The sequence below is a fragment of the Galeopterus variegatus genome, unplaced genomic scaffold, assembly GCF_000696425.1.
Source record: "Galeopterus variegatus unplaced genomic scaffold, G_variegatus-3.0.2 Scaffold13, whole genome shotgun sequence".
Lineage (NCBI taxonomy): Eukaryota > Metazoa > Chordata > Mammalia > Dermoptera > Cynocephalidae > Galeopterus > Galeopterus variegatus.
In genome coordinates, this window is record NW_007726124.1 from 876,136 (window position 1) to 893,619 (window position 17,484).

The 17,484-nt window shown below is 40.3% G+C and overlaps 1 pseudogene; it reads left to right on the plus strand.

The window, feature by feature from the left end:
* The first annotated feature begins 325 nt into the window (after positions 1-325).
* Positions 326-2,370, plus strand: LOC103608407 (annotated as a pseudogene).
* The last annotated feature ends 15,114 nt before the right edge of the window (positions 2,371-17,484 follow it).

Genomic DNA, 17,484 nt, shown 5'->3' on the forward strand with positions numbered 1-17,484 from the left:
AATGGAAATTTCTTTTTATTGTTATAATCCACTGTATTTATTTCTGGAATGTTATTCCTCATCAAAGTTCTTTCTAAATACAGATAATGAGAAACAAACACCTTGGGTCTTCTAATGTAGGGTGGTATGAGTATTCTAGGGTAAATGCAGCTGGATTACAGCTTGGTCTTTCCACATGCCAACATCTGTAGTTTAAGAATCTGGAATGGGGGCTGAACCTCTAGCTGGACCGCCTATGCCCACAGATGGAGGGGGGAGAAAAAGGGGTAGTCAGGAGCAGCCCGGCTCCCTCTCCAGGAAGCACAGAGGGCAGGGACCTTGGCAAATGACTTTCTTACTGGCCTTTTGTGGAGTGAATAGACCCCAAGGGTCTGGAAGAGGGGCCAGCCCCCACCCCTGATTCCCTGCTGCCTGCCCAGAGTCAGGCTGTGGGCATGAATGTTGCACCCTCCCTTCCTCCTTCCCGCTGCCCTGTGGGGGGGTTTGATTCAGGAGTTGTTCCCAGTGTCCAAGGCTTTGATTAGAAACTTACAGTGGCTGATGCTTACTTACAAATTTTGATAGCACAATTAAAGCTTTTTGATGACAAGTTTTGAAACTGCAAAGACGATGAACAGAGAAAGAATATTGAAACTCTCAAAAAGACAAATAGCATGGTAGAATCAATTAAACACTGCATTGTGTTGCTGCAGATTGCTAAAGACTGGAGTAATGCAGAGAAGCATGCAGATGGAATTACAGGTCCTATTAATCCTGTGGATGCAACATGTCAACCTAGTCTCTTGGAATCTGTAATCAGAACAATGCCTTCCCAGATTGTCTTACCTCCAGAACTGCACAGTAGTGTAAGTCAGAGCAGCATTCATCTTCCCTACCAGTTGGACCTGTATTAGCTACCTTGGGACGACATCAGACTTCAACATCAAATAGTACAGGCAGTGGACATTCACCACCTAGTAGCAGTCTAACTTCTCCGAGCCATGTCAACTTGTCTCCAAATACAGTCCCAGAGTTTTCTTATTCTAGCAGTGAAGATGAATTCCATGATGCTGATGAATCCCATTAAAGTGGCTCATCCCCAAAACACTTAATAGATTCTTCTAGACGTGCCTCAGTCTTGAAACACAGCAGCTCAGGAAATAGTCTGAAGTACCCAGATGCCACAGATTCACTCAATTTCCTGTTCAATGGAAGAAGTGATGCTGACCTTTTTGATTCATGTGACAATAGAGATAATGATGGGGAGGCAGAGGCAGAGCAAGAGCACAGGAGAGTTATCACGTACCTGTTGTCACAGGTTAGGCTTGGCGCGGATCTTACTAAGGTAGTTCTTACAACATTTACTCTTAAAAGATCTATTTTAGAAATGTATGCAGATTTTTTTTTTTTTTTTTTTTTTTTTTTTTTTTTTTTTTTTTTTTTTTTTTTTTTGTATATCTGGACCTGTTTGTGAGCATTAGTGACCAGAAGGATCCCAGGGACAAAATAGTTCAGGTTGTAAAATAGAGTCTCTCAGCCTTTCATGCAGGAAGGAAAAGATCAGTTTCTAAAAAGCCATATAACCCCATTTGGGGAGAGATCTTTCAGTATCTTTGGACATTACCAAACAATACTGAGGAGAACACAGAGCTAGTTTCAGAAGGACCAGTTCCCTGGGTTTCCAAAAACAGTGTAACATTTGTGGCTGAGCAGATTTCCCATCATCCATGCATTTCAGCCTTTTAGGCTGAGTGTTTTAACAAGAAAATATTATTCAGTGCTCATATATGGATCAAATCAAAATTCTGTGGGATGTCAATTGGGTTATACAACATAGGGCAGGACTGTGTCGTGTCTAGACTATGGCGAACATTACATTCTCACATTCCCTAATGATATGGAAGGTCTATTCTCACAGTGTCCTGGGTGGAATTAGGAGGAGAATGCAATATTAATCGTTTGAAAATAAGCTAGAGTGCAAATATCATCTTCCACACAAAACTTTTCTACGTGGGCAAGAAGCACAGAATTTTCGCTGAGATTTTTTTTCTGCAAATGACAAAAAATCTTTTTGCTTATTTGAGGGGGAATGGAATGGTGTAATGTATGCAACAGGGGAAAATACAGTGTTTGTAGATACCAAGAATTTGCCTATAATTGAGAAGAAAGTGAGGAAGTTGGGAAATTAGAATGAAAATGAATCCCTCTGCCTTTGGAAGGATGTGACTTTTAACTTAAAAATCAAAGATATTGATGCAGCAACTGAAGCAAAGCACTGACTTGAAGAAAGAGAAGGAGATTGAATGGGAGACAAGATAATTTCATGAAGACAGAGAATGTTGGGTTTATGGTGAACTATTACTGAAACGTCTCGGTGCTGCCAAGCATTAGATTGGGAAATACCAAGCATACACTTGACAACCAAGGCAGTAGGCATAATTAAAGCAACAGTCTTCCTTCATGAGAGCTATTTATTCCCTTCTTATTGCAGTGGCTCCTATCTCAGGGATACTGGACTTTCACATGCAGATGAACAATTAAAGGGAGAAAAGTTTCCCTCTTTTCCTTTGTCACAGTTGCAATTTTGACTTCAGTCCTGAGAAAAACTTCAGGTTTTGAAAACAAGATATCTTCTCCTTTTCCAAACAAGCTCCACATTTTGGAAAGCATTTATAAATCCAAGTCTCAACTCTGTACTCTAGTACTGCTGTTTAGATATTCAACCTGTTTCCTAGTTCATGTAATCTTGGGACACACACACACACACACACACACACACAAATATACCCAGTGCCAGATTTTTCAGAAGTACTCCATCTACTGTAAGTATTGGTTCCTCAGAGTTATTTTAGGACCTTATTGCAATGTATTAAAATCATAGGAAATTTCCTGGTTTCACCTCAAATAACTTATTTTGAAATTGAACTATTATTAAATTATATCTAACCCTGGATTACAATTTAAGTATACTCACTGCTTCTTAAGCCTTCATAAAGTAATTTTTACAAAAAAGAAAAAAACCAATCTGGAATGGAGCCTGCATATTATTCTTTTCCAGAATTTAGGATCTCATTCACTGAATTCTTCTATCCCAGAATTTGGAATTTCACTGGAATACTTATAAAGCCAGAAACGGAAGGGTTGGAGATTTTATACTATTTGCAACCTAACAAGTGAGCCTGCTACATACAGTTTTATATACATATACTAACAGAACATAAGAGCTTTGGACCACAGACAAACACTGTTTATTAATCACAACAAAATCAGCAGCTACAGCAATATCTTGTGTCATTTCCCAAAGCCCCAGTTTCCACGGGATGAAACAATGAGGACCAGATGTTACCTGGGCAGGCACTTGAGTACATCATAGGAGAGGAATCCCAAAATTACAAAAACTGATGTATATAGTTCTGCTAGCGACCTGCCCATTCTCCCTTCCAGAGAGAGAGGGGGGACTTATATTTATTCTAGAATGTAAGCAAATCTCCCCAGAGAGAGGAGGAGGACTTTGCTCTCCCGAAATGCCTCTGAGGAGGGAGACATTTCTAAGCTTTATTATCTCTATCTTCCAAGGCCAATTGCTCTTCAGACATCCCTAAACAGATAGCCTGAAAAATGTAGGAATGCCATGAAGAACAGTCTTCCACCACAGACAAGACTAGGGGCAGAAAGCAGTTGCCTCCAGAAATCTCAGGCCTCCACACCTGCATGCTCTGGATTCCACTCTGGGCTGTCACATCCTGAACTATCTTGGGAAAGTTGAATCCCGTAGCTTGTTGGACTATCAAACAACAGCCAGAAAATATCTGGCAAAGAAGGGGGAAAATTAAATACAAAATCAATAGGACAGAAATTAGATAACAAGTTTACAATGATGCTTGTGAAGAAATGATTTTAGAAAAACTTCTGATCTGAATGACTCATTGCTTTCTCACAGATACAAATAGCCTTGGACACAAGCAGGGAAGAAGCCATTTAAGGTGCTGATTAATGTGGATAGTGTCCCTGGAGTCTGGAGATTGCTCAGAGAGTCCTCAGATTCAGCCAAAGGAGAAATGATATTGTCCGAAATGACTGGAGTGGAAAACAATTTCTCCTGTAATGCTCATGTCCACTGACCACACAATCTTGCTCCTTATTATACAGGCAAACCACAGCCCCCGTGATTATGACCAATTAAGACACTTTATTAGGATATTTCCATTTCTTAGGGCAAAACGGTTGGTCTGAAATGGAACAGGCTAGAGTTGACAATCCAGGGTACCAATCAGTGTACTGCTTGAAGAACCAAAGTGGCTCCTTGGCAAGAATAGCTTTGAAACTGGATTATGCTCTTGGCAACAAATCACCGAGTGCTTCTGAAAAATTGAAAGCATCTTGTCTGGGAAAGAGGCACTACCTCAGTATTCTAGCTCAGGAACTCTCCTCTGGCGTTCACTAGCTGGGCAGGCAAACAGCCAAGATACAGTCTCTTCAGACTTTCATTTGCTGAGAAAAATGGCCTTTCAGACTCCTTGTGATATTTTGGGAACATTAAGCAGAGTGAAATCCAGGGTCATCTAGCAGGTTAATGATCCAAGTCATTAAATGGGCTACACTGATCTTCCTTCCCAAAAGGACAATGTCAGTCATTCGACTTTTAAAAATGAGGACACTAGAAAAGAGAAGTTGAGATGAAAGAAATTGTGGGCAGCTTGCATGCTCCTTAAACTAAGTTTATGTTTTGAGTAATTTAAGAGGAAGAAGGTATAGAGGGATCTCCTCTCTCTGAATACAAGTTTTATATACAAACGTCTGTAACAAAAACACACACACATTACACATATATATGCGATTGCTTGTACTTTTACTTTTAGAATGCTAGATGCTGTAAATTAAGTTTTAACTGCTAGGTTTATTGTTTACCTCTCTTGTAGCTAAATTATGCTTTATATACGCTATGATTAAACCAAGTTCTTTCTACAAACCATATGTTAATGGCTTCATTTGTGTATCTTGCTTCATAAGAACAACCCTCTCAAGCATCTAACTCTGAATTAGGCACTATATTATTCAAGTTCAGATTTCCCATGGGTATTGTTTAATCCTTGAGATCTGGGACAAAGTTAAAAATGCTGGAAACAATGTTTCCGAGTCCTTACCTCTCCCTATTTCCTGTGTGTGCTCAAATCATGAACTCTTAAGAAAATATTTCTTGACTAAAAATAGGTTTCCTGGGCCTGCCCGGTGGCGCACTGGATAGTGCGCCGCTTGGGAAGCGCGGTGGCGCTCCCGTCCGAGGGTTCGGATCCCACATGCTAACCGGTTCCCGCTCACTGGCTGAGCGAGGGGCGGGCGCAGCACCGAGGGTTGCAATCCCGTTGCCGGTCCCCGGTCCGGTACGGGGGCAACACTGAGGGTTGCGATCCGTGGCCGGACACGGAAAAAAGACAAAAAAAAAAAAAAAATAGGTTTTCCCACACAGGCTTTGGGGACCATCTCAAGCAGACAAATCCAGAAGGGCCACAAGCCAGTCAATGTAACAGGAAGAACGTACCATGAATGAGAGAGGCCATTCTGCTCTGGAAAATAAATTTCCACCAAGAGGAGCGGTACTCAGATAGGCATCACTGAATATAACAAAAAGAGGAAATCCTGTCTCTGTTAAAATAGAATCCAAAATCTCCAGATCCTATCGCTGAGAAGTAAAAATCCAGATAGAAGATGTCTGTGAAAAAAGTGGCTTGTTTTAGTCCTCCTGTGGAGTAGGCAGAATTCTAAGATGACACCCAAATGACACTCATCCTTGTGAAACCCCTTCCCTTTGAAGTGTGGGTGGAACCTGAAAATATAACGGGATATTACTCCTCTGATTAGGTTATCTTCTATGAGCCAGCTGACTTTCTTTTTTTATTGTGGTTTAAAAACTAACAGGATATTTACCATCTTAGCCATTTAAAATGTACAGTTCAGTAGTGTTAAGTATATTCACATTGTTGCACAACAGATCTCCAGAAATTTTTCATCTTGCAAAACTGAAACTCTATACCACGTGGACGACTCGTTCCCCTGCCCCCAGCCCCTAGCAACCATCATTCTACTTTCTGTTTCTATAAATATAACTACTATATTAGTCCAGTTTCTGTTGCTTATAGCAAAATATCTGGAACTGGGTGATTTATAAGAAAACAAAATTTACTGCTTACAGTTTCTGAGGCTGGGAAATCCAAAGTCCATCGGGTGGTGGCGACAGTGACCCAGGGGCCTCACATTGCAAGATAGTGGAAGCAGAGAGAGAGAGAGAGAGAGAGAGAGAGAGAGAGAGAGACTCTCCTCTTCCTTTAAAGCCCTCAGAACCACACACTGACCACCACTTTTAATCCATTCACTACTGCATGGTCCTACAATGGTCCTACAATTCAATCACCTCTTCGAGGCTCCACCTTTCAATTACCATTATAGGATTTCCCATCCTCTTAACAGTCACCGTGGGGATTAAGTTTCTAATACATAAAACTTGGGGGACACAATTCAAGCTTTGGTGCGTTTGGGGGGACACAGTTCAATCCACTACAACTACTTTCAATGCTTCACAAAAGTGGAATCATAAAGTGTTTGGTTTTTGTGTGACTGGCTTAGTTCTCTTAACATAATGTCCTCAAGTTTCATCTATGTTATAGCATGTGATAGGATTTCCTTCCTTTTTGAGGCTGAATAGTATTCTATTGTATGTGTATACCAATTTTGATTATCAATTTATCCATCAATAAACATTTAAGTTGCTTTCACTTCTTGGGTATTGTGAATAATGTTTCTATGAACATTGGTGCGCAAATATCTCTTTGAGACCATGCTTTCTGTTTCAGAAGTAGGACTGCTGGATCACATGGTAGTTCTATTTGGAATTTTTTGAGAAACTGCCATACTGCTTTCTATGGTGGTTGCACCATTTTACTATCCCACCAACAGTGCACAAGTGTTCTAATTTGTCCACATCCTTGCCAACACTTGTTATTTTCTGGTGTCTTTTTTTAAAAAATGGTAGTCATTCTTAATGAGTGTGAGATGATATCTCATTGTGATTTCTATTTGCATTTCTCTAGTGATTAGTGATGTTGAGGATTTTTTCACATGCTTGCTGACCATTTGTATATCATCTTTGAAGAAATATCTGTCCAAGACCTTCACCTATTCTTAATTGGGTTATTTGTTTTTTGTGTTGTTGTTGGGTTTTAGGAGTTCTTTATATATTCTGGATATTAACCCCTTATCAGATATATGATTTGCAAATATTTTTCCCATTCCATCAGTTGCCTTTTCACTCTGTTGATTGTGCCCTCTGATGCACAGAAGTTTTAAACGATGTATTCCCTTTTGTCTATTTTTGCTTTCACTGCCTATCTTTTTCTGTGTTATACCCAAGAAATCATTTCCAGATCCAATGTCATTAAATTTTTCCCTATGTTTTCTTCTAGGAGTTCTATGGTTTAGGGTCTCAGGTTTAGATCTTTAATCTATTTTGAGGTAATTTTTGTATATGGTACAAGATAAGCATCCAACTTTATTCTTTTGCACGTAAATATCCAGTTTTCCCACCACCAGTTGTTGAAGAGGCTGTCCTTTCTCCTTTGAGGAGTCTTGGCATCTTTGTCAAAGGTCATTTGGCCATATACATGAGGGTTCATTTCTGGGCTCTCTGTTCTATTCCATTTGTCTATATGAGCACAGTGGACTTTAAGAAAGGAAGACTATTCAGGTGTACCTCACCTAATCACATGAACTATTTAACAGCAGTGAGTTTTCTCTGGCTGGCCACGGAAGAGAAATCAGAGGTTTAAAGAATGAGCAAGATTTGACAAAGACGTGTTGCTGAGATGGATGGACCCTGTGGCTAGGACCTGAAAGCAGCCTCTCAGAGTTGGGAGTGTCCCCCACTGAAAGGCAACAACAGGAAGGAAATGAATCCTGCCAACAATCTAAGTGAGCTTCGAAGTGGACCTTTTCCCTAGTCAAACCTCTTGATGATAACACAGCCATTTAACATCTTGATTTTAGCCTTAAGAGACCCGACGGAAGACCCAGCTAAAATGCGCCAGACTCCTAACACACAGAAACTAAGACAGTAAATTTGTGTTATTTTGTGCTACTAAATTTGTTACACAGCAATAGAAAATGAATACACTTTGGTTATACCTTCTCCTTTTGATTAGGCCATTAATGGCTACATTGTTGGTGCCCTTAGCCCAATGGACTCCATGGCTCCTTTGTTCTTACCAAAGTTGAGATTGGCTGGAATGTTTTTCTTCTTTAATTTACTTATCTTTAGGGAGAAATTTTTTAATCTACTTAAGTTTGTAAATAGGTAATACACATACACAGTTTGCAGTCAAAATACATGTCAAGATATATAGTGAAAACTCTCCCTGCCACTGTTTTTCTCATCTGTCCTGTTCTCGCCCGCCACCTGTCTCGCCAGGTAATCACTGCTATCAGTTTCTTGATATTATTCCCAAGTTGTTTTTAAATGAACATATGTGACAAAGACTGTTAATTACTTTCAATATTAGTTCCCCTCTTCTTAAACAGTATTAGAATTTCTAGTTGGGCACATGGCTGCCAGGAATAAAAGCTATATTCCCAAGATTCCCTTACAATTAGGTGTGACCAGTTGGCGATATAAACAGAGGGTTATGTGACAACTTTCAGGAACCTGCCTTGATATGTGCCCTTTGCCCGTTTTTCTTCCTATTTTCCAACCTGTTGCCTGAAAATTAGAAGCTTAGGGCAAGGACAAGCCCATGCCCTAAGGACGAAGGGCATGTGAACTGCAAGGAAACTGACTCCCTGAATGTGTCATGGAGCACAGCTTGCATCTCTGTCCTGGACTGCCTGCCCCAGACATTTGCAGAAAGAAATAAACTTCTATCTTTTTTAAGCCACTGTTCTTTTGGGGTATTAAGGCATATACTGCATCCTCTGGAACAGCACCTCAACTTTCAGTAGGTCTTTACACCATTCTTTCAAGCTAGCTGCTTCTGAGTCATGGGACATGTGGTAAGAACAACAATTTCTGAGAGAATGAGCCCATTATTGCACATCTTTGCTATAAAATGTGCCTCTGGTCAAGGCAAATGCTGAGTGGGATACCATGATAAGGGATAAAATCTTTAAGTCAACAAATGCTGGGAGAAGCATTGTGAGAAGGGAAAGCAAATGCATAAGCTGAATACATATTTACCAATTAAGAAAAAATTGCTGCCCTCTCTAAGATAAAAGGGCTCTGATGTAATAAACCTGCCACAAGGAGCCTGAGTGATCCCTCCAGGGAATGATGCCACATTATGAGTTCCCCTTTGGCCTCTGCCATGGATAGGTTGAGCACTCAAGCTGTTGTGGTAGCCAGATCACTAGGGTGAGGGGAGGTCCATAACCTCTAGCCCTGCTGCCACAGTCATATTGTACAATATGTCACTGAGCAAGCCCCAGAATGACTGGAGTCAAAGGCTGGCTGACATGCACCCTATAAGTCATCTTGTTCATCTCATTATTGAGAAACTCCTCTGCAATGAATGACCTTTGATGAACATTTACATGGGTCAAAAGAATTTCACATTTAGTGCCCATTTAATCTACATTCCCTCTAGATTTCTTTGTACCCAATTTTCCAATATTGTTCGTTCCCTGACAAGGAGTCCAGTGTATTATCCACTATCCATAAATTAGCATTGATCCATACATCGGGCCATTTCTCCTTCCATGCAAAGTGGACAACCAAATGTGCCACCTGAAGTTCTGCCAGGAAAATTTCCCTTCACCATATTTTCTGGGTCATTTGTAAATGAGGCTGAAATACAGTGGCTATTTGCATCTGCTGGTGCCAGCACTCCTTAAAGGCCCATATGTAAACCAGGCATGTAGCTTTTCCTCCTCTGCTAGCTGTTCACAGAGAATCCCCAAGAGATCTTCAGTATACGTTGAATGAGAAATAGCAATATATCAGCCAAGGTACCATGGGAGTCTGAGTTACCTGATCGTGCAGTTATTTGGGCCTTCCAGACCTCTTCAGTCTAGTCTAGGATATTCCATTTGTGTTTAACATTGGAATGCTGCTATATGTGTCCAATTTTATGACTTTGTGCATCAGAGATAATTAGTATCCCATAATCAGATTTCATTCAGTCTTTATCAGGATCCAGTAGTAAGCCAGGAGCTGCTTTCCAAAGAGGGAACAGTTATTTCTTAATTCAATTTTATTTATATATATTTTTGTGGAGTACAGTTTGCTGTTTCAATACGTGAATATACTGTGCAATGATTCACTTAGAGTAGATAGGATAGATTTTTACCCATTAGTTCACCCCTCATCCTCCCCTTCATCTCCACCCCTCCCAGCCTCTGGTAACCATTATTCTATGCTCTACTTTAAAAAAAAAAAAAAAAAAAAAAAAAAAAAAAAAAAAAAAAAAAAAACCACAAAGATTAACATCCTTATAGCAAAAAGAACACTTAAAAATGAATTAGAAAAATCTAAGCAGAAATTTGGAGAAGGATATGAACAGATAAGTCACACACCCCAAAGAAACTCACGTGATTAGTAAATACATTCTGAGATCTTGTTGCAAGTGGAGGCAGGGCTGGCCCAGCCGCTATCATCTGAGGATCCCCGGGCTTCAGCTAGCTCCATTGCTGGCCTGGATGTCAAAGAGGGAACAGTTATAAGGAGAAGAGACCATGTTTTTACTCTGAAACCCTAGGGATCTGGGCTGTGATTCTCCTGGATCTTACCAGTGACTCTTTACCATGCAACATCTCTGTCTGCCACAGACATTTCCAAGGCCTCTGGGTCCTCAGGGTCTTAAGCCCAAGTAGCAGGGCATTTTGAACCATAGCCTCGTCTTGACTGAATTTTTTCACTGGGAACCATTCGCAACTGACCCGGTTTGTGGGTCAGAGCAGTACACCCAAATGTGTTATATGTCACCTCCGAAATCAAAAGGGACCCATCAAGCACTGCCCTCTGTTTTCATTGTACAGAGTGCAAAGTGAATCAGCTAATCACTCACTCACAGGGGGGCTTTCTGAATGTGCCCCAATCCACCGGATGCCCATAGAAACATCCCCACAATGACAAGCCCCTTGCCGAGTTTATTTCCCATGCTCTGGCACGCATGTGTTTTATTGTGGCATCTAGAGTACTGGCTACTTCCCACTCACCATGTTGAATTGATATAACTTTATTAATATGACAGACCAACATGACACACTATGAGATACAGATGATCAACTTCCCTCTGGACTATGTTATGACAAAAATAGAGTTGACATAGCCCTGAGGTAGAACAGTAAATGTACTACACTTCCTGCTTCATGAAGCCAAACTTCTTTTGATTATCTTTACTGATCACAATGAACAAAAATGTCTAGGATAAATCAATAGTAAAATATCAGCCATAAGTAATGAGGGGTTGTGCTAACTTAAACCAGTAAAGACACTACATTCAGGACCCTGGCTGAGATGGAATTACCTCCTGAATTAGCTGGCAATAATCTACAGTCATTCTCTGAGACCTTCTGGCATTTGCACTGTCCAGACAGGTGAGTTAAATGAGAATATGGTAGAAATTACTCATTATGTAATTATTAAGTCTTTGGTTAAGTCATTAATCCCTGTAATTCCCCCAAAGATGTGGTTTTGCTTTTGACTTACTGTCTTGAATTGGAGATCAGGATGGTCTTATCACTCACTCCATGGGTCAGGAACCAGTGCAGGGGTTCTTCATTTTACTGAGTATACCTGTTACTACTCTACCTCCTGGGACAAGGGAAATAAGCATAGGGATGGGTCCAGGGTCTCACTGGACCCATTTTGGGATGGGCTTGGAACAAGACTTCATCTATCCCCTAAACTCTGTAAGTCTCTTCTTAACAAGTAGACCACAATGGTGTTTTGGGTCTCCAGGAATTAGCATTACTTTAGAACCATTATCTAGTAATGCCAGAAGGTCTGAGTATAAAGGCTTTTCATCATATAGTCACCCTGGTAAATGACTGCAGTTTCTTCTAAGGAAAGTTTATGGCCACACTCCATAGTCCTTCCTCGATTGGACCTACCTCCTCCTCAATCAAAGGGCTCTAAGACTGTGTACTGTCTTAGATCTTGGGAACTGGACAAGAGACCAGGTCAGATTTTTGCCTACCTTTCCTAGAATTTTTTCTGCTTATTGAATCAAGTAGTATCTTAGAAATCTGCCCATCCCTTCCATGCCTAAGGATCCCATGATCAATTAGCCACCATCACAGCATCACAGATCCCTACAGGTCAAAATATCTGACTTCCACTCAGGATCCCTGGAGCTTATTAGATTAATGCACCCTTCTCCTGTCTCTTATTGCCTTCTGGGCTCCACCACTCCTGTATTCCATTATTCTCATGGAAATTAGAAACCTAACTTCATCATAGTATCTCCTACCCTCATTTCCAGCCCAGAGAGAAAAGCTACCACAGAACTCCTCAAGGATGCTTGTGCTCCTTTTCTTTCACTAACATATTTCCTAACATCTCAGGAAAGTCTCCTCCAGACCTTCTTGGGTATATGCTTAGCAGGTGGCTTATTAGCTTGCACATAAACAATCCATTGCAACATTTCTCTCTCCCTAAGCCTTTGGACTTCTACCTGTACAGTAGGAACTTCCAGAGAAGTTCTAATACATCAGCCTAAGTGATTGCATGTCACCATTGTGTCCAGACTTCAATAAAACATCACAGCACAAGAGCAAGAGAGGGCAAAGTGCCCCAGACCTAGCAAAGGTAGGAAGCTTCCTCTAACCCCAGGCTTGAAGAGGTGAAGGGGGCAGATATTGCCAGAACCCTACCCAATAAGAGCTGTGGCCTTTGGGAGAGGAACACAGCCACTGCCAACCCAAGGCCCAGGGGAGAGAGAGCCAGGTGCTTCCCAGTGGCCTTACCAAGGGAAGCACAGAGGGTGATGAAGCCCAGCTGATTTATTCCATAAAAGGCAACTTCCAGGGAACAAAACAAGGCAGAGAGTGTAAAAAGTGAATTTGGAGGGATATAATATAGACAGTATACAATAAATACTTAACACTGTATTGAGAACTTCCTTTTTTAAAAGCTGCATAGAATTTCATTGTATGTATACACCATGATTTACTTGTAAACCAGTCCTCTGCTGATGGATATTTAGGTTGTTTCCAATCTTGTTATTACAACAAACAATACTGTAATGAGTAACCTCACATATGTAATATTTTCATTGTGTAAAATAAATATAACATAAAATGTACATAGCATAAGATTTACATTTCAACCATTTTTAAATGTACAGTTCAGTGGCATTAAATACATTCTCACTGTTGTGCTAACATCACAATTATCCATCTCCAGACTCTTTCCTCATTCCAAACTGAAACTCTGTACCCATTAAACAGTATCACCCCACTTCTGCTTCCCCCTGCCTCTAGTAACCACTATTCTACTTTCTGTCTTTATGAATTTATCGACTCTTGGTACTTCGCATAAGTGGGAGAATACAATATTTGTCCTTTTGTGCTGGCTTTTTACACTTAGCCACTTACTTATAAGATATTTATGGCTTATTTCACTTATTTCATACAGCCAAAATCCATCCATGTTGTAGCATGTATCGGAATTTCATTCCTTTTTAAAGCTGAATAATATTATATTGTATGTATGAATTTAACATATGTGCAAAATATGTTTTGAATAAATGTATACATTTTGTATAAAGCGTTGTATGATAGAAATGGAATTACTGGATACAAGGATATATACATTTGTAATTTTATGCCTATTACTGAAATGTACCCCCTCCCATCCCATTAAAGGATTTGTACTAATTTACTCACATCGGCAATGTATGTGAGTATCAAATTCCCCCATCCTTGCCAACACCGTCTGCTAACTTTTGGGTATTTGCCAATCTGATAAGTGGAAAAATGGTACTGCAGGTCTCTTACCATGAGCAAGGTTGAGGATATGTTTAATATGGAGGATGGGAGGACTTTCAAATAATAAATATATACTAAGTATTAAAGAATATTAAGAGAATTAAAAGAGTGCAATAAATATGTTTAAAATTTATCTTAGAGAGCAAAGATTTTATACCTTCCATAGCCACCTGGCTCTCATTCTTCAGGCTATCTTGATAATTCTATACTTTATCCCAAAAAAACTGGCACAACTTACAAAGCTTTCACTTGGGTTCCCGACTTTATATGTAGGGGCCTATCAACAGGGGCCAGCCCATAGCCACCTGGCTCTCATTCTTCAGGCTATCTTGATAATTCTATACTTTATCCCAAAAAAACTGGCACGACTTACAAAGCTTTCACTTGGGTTCCCGACTTTATATGTAGGGGCCTATCAACAGGGGCCAGTGTCTTCTCAGTGGCCACCACCAGGATCCCTCTTATAGACGACCAATCTCTCTAAGGGAGAGCTCTTCCCTTCCTAAGGCCCTCTGTCTTGATTTTGGTTTCTGGCCTGAAAAACACACAGCAGCACGGGTAATTGATGCCAGAGCTGACATCAGCCTTTGGGTGAGAGAGGGAGAGTGAGCTGGCAGCAGCATATATCATCCCACTCATCACCAGGGTAGATACACCGATCTGGCTGACGAGAAGGTGTTATCTTTCTTGTCGCTGCTCACTAGTCTTTCTGAAGCTGTGCACTCAGTCAAAGAGGATGTTAACCCAGATTTGAGAGTTTGGCAGGGTAACCACATTTTCACTGCAATCAGAGATAGCCCTGGCAGAGCCTTAATTTCATATCCCATGTTTCCCAAGCTTGCTCAATAGTAAGTATCACATGGGACGTTTGTTAAAAATCTAGTTTGTCAGGCCCTTTCCCTGGAGATTCTGTTTTAGAAGGTCACAGAGGGAAGCAATGTGCCCGAGTCATGCAGCTGGTAAGCGGCAGAGTCAGGACCTTGGGATTCCAAAACCCCACTTTTAGACCACTTACTAACTATATACATGTGGGCGAGTCACTTAATAACACTAACCACCGTTTACAGCGGGCTTTACAGTTTATGGAACAATTTCACACACATTACTTTTAATTCTTATGACCCTATGAAGTTAATCAAATTGCCCCCATTTTATAGAGGCTCAGTAAAGTCAAGTGATTTGCCTAGGCAGGGGTCACATGTTCAAATACCTATAGAGACTAGTCAGTTCCATCCATTTTTTCAATCAATCATTCATTCTTTCATCTATTTAACAATTAAGTATTCATTTATTCATCCACCTATAAAGTATTTATTGAGTACTGATGGCTGGAGATATAGCAATAAAGATATAAAAACCCTGCCCTCATGGAGTTTACATTCTAGGAGGGAAGACAGTAAGCACATAAAGAACAAATAAATAAGATAATTTTAGATTATAATAAGTGCTATGAAAGCAATCAAATAGGCCTTTTGCATAGAAAGGGAGGCTGCTTTGCCTAGGCCCATCCTGTATAATAATCATTTGTCTACATGTGTCTATGGAGCATTTTAAATGTGGCTAATCCAAACTGAGATATGTTGTTAAGTATAAAATACATACCATATTTTGAAGACTTGGTACAAGAAGAGAATGTAAAATATCCCAATCATTATTTTTATTTTGATTACATGTTAAAATGATATTTTAGACATACCAGATTAAATAAAACATATAAGCAAAATCAATTTCACCTGTTTCCTTCTATCTTTTTTTAATGTGGCTACCAGAAAAATTTAAATAAAAAAGTGACTCACATTTGTGATTCACATCATATGCCTTTTGGATGGCACTGAACTATGGTGAGCATGGAAAACCTCTCAGAAAAGGTGACTTTTGAGCTGAGACCTAAATGATGAGAAGGATCTTTGTCATAAGAAGATCTAAAAGAAGAGTTCTCCAGGAAAGGGCAATCACAGGGAAACTGGCCTAATATAAATTGGGACCCTTGGGCTTGTAAAACAATAGGTAGTGGTGGAACCTGTAGAGAACTATCGAGTATATCCCACTAAAATCATTCAAAAAGTTAAACACTCTGAAGGACAACACAGTGAGGGCCTGAGTTGTTTTTGACTTTGGGCAGGAGTTTGTCAGCCTGGCCTTAGGTCACACTGTCCCCCCACACTGACAAGGAATGAAAGCCATGGCCCAGGAAAAGCCCCATCAACCCAGCTGATCAACTGGGTGACAGCTTTCCCTGCTCAATCTCTCTTATATCCAATCACAGAGCCAGAAAACACTTGGATAATTTTTCCTCCGAATCCAAATCCCATGTTCTCTCCGCTTAGCCTGTTGTGGGCAATAGAACCCCTTTAAGAATCTGATGAAAACTATGGGTAAATCCCCCCCCACCATTGGTACCATGACCATCGCAATATGCTCCTATTCATATTGCACATAATTTCAGGGGGCTCAGATAAAGAAGCTCTGGAGTATAGTTGTTAGTTGACTCCCTTCTACGCACCATATCTGTTAACGGGAAGACAATAAGATCGATTTTCTTTATGTCATTAAAATACCATGCAATATGCTCCTATTCATATTGCACATAATTTCAGGGGGCTCAGATAAAGAAGCTCTGGAGTATAGTTGTTAGTTGACTCCCTTCTATGCACCATATCTGTTAACGGGAAGACAATAAGATCGATTTTCTTTATGTCATTAAAATACCATGAGGATCAAATGAGATGGCATTGGTGAAATTGCTGTATGAATGTAGGGTATTACTATTACATTCAGCCAGGATTTAAGGGCCTACAGTGGCAGTGCTGGTGCCTCAGAGAGATTTTTGGTTTTTTTTTTTTTTAACCTAAGACACAATCAGAGATTTACCAAGAAACAGAGGAGCCCAAATAATTTTCAAAAGATACAGGAAAATTTTGGAAATCTATTCTAGAACAGTGTTTCTCAATACTGGCTGCATATTAGAATCACTTAGAGAAATTAAAAATTTCTGATGAAATATCACAACCCATAAAGAGGGGAATGGGCAATATTTTAAAAGTTTGCACATGGCTTTTGACCTAGCAATTCAACTTCCAGGACTCAATCTCAAAGATAGGACAGTAAATTTCCAAAAATTGGTGAGTACAAGGCTCTTCATAGCTACACTATTTCCAACAGTAATATCCAGAGATGAAAGAATTGATTTGCCCAAGACCAATCCCCTATAGGCTAGTCTCCTAGAAAACGAGTGGGCCTCCTGTGAAGCTCTCTAGAAACCATTATGGCCCTGGACTTAAGGCAATCAGTTCTGGTCAGCTTAGATCCCCACAGCCCCATCACCCTGATAATGCCAGGGCTGGGGCTGGAACTTCCTCAAACCTGAACATTCACATGGAAAATCCTGCCACCAGCATGCTACCTCATACAGGTGTAATGGCAAGACTTGGACCCTGACCCCTGATTGTACTATGAGGGGGGCTGGTGATTTTCCCAACCAGGAAACTAATCTGGCAGAATAGGACCAAACTAGGAGATGCCACACCACACTGT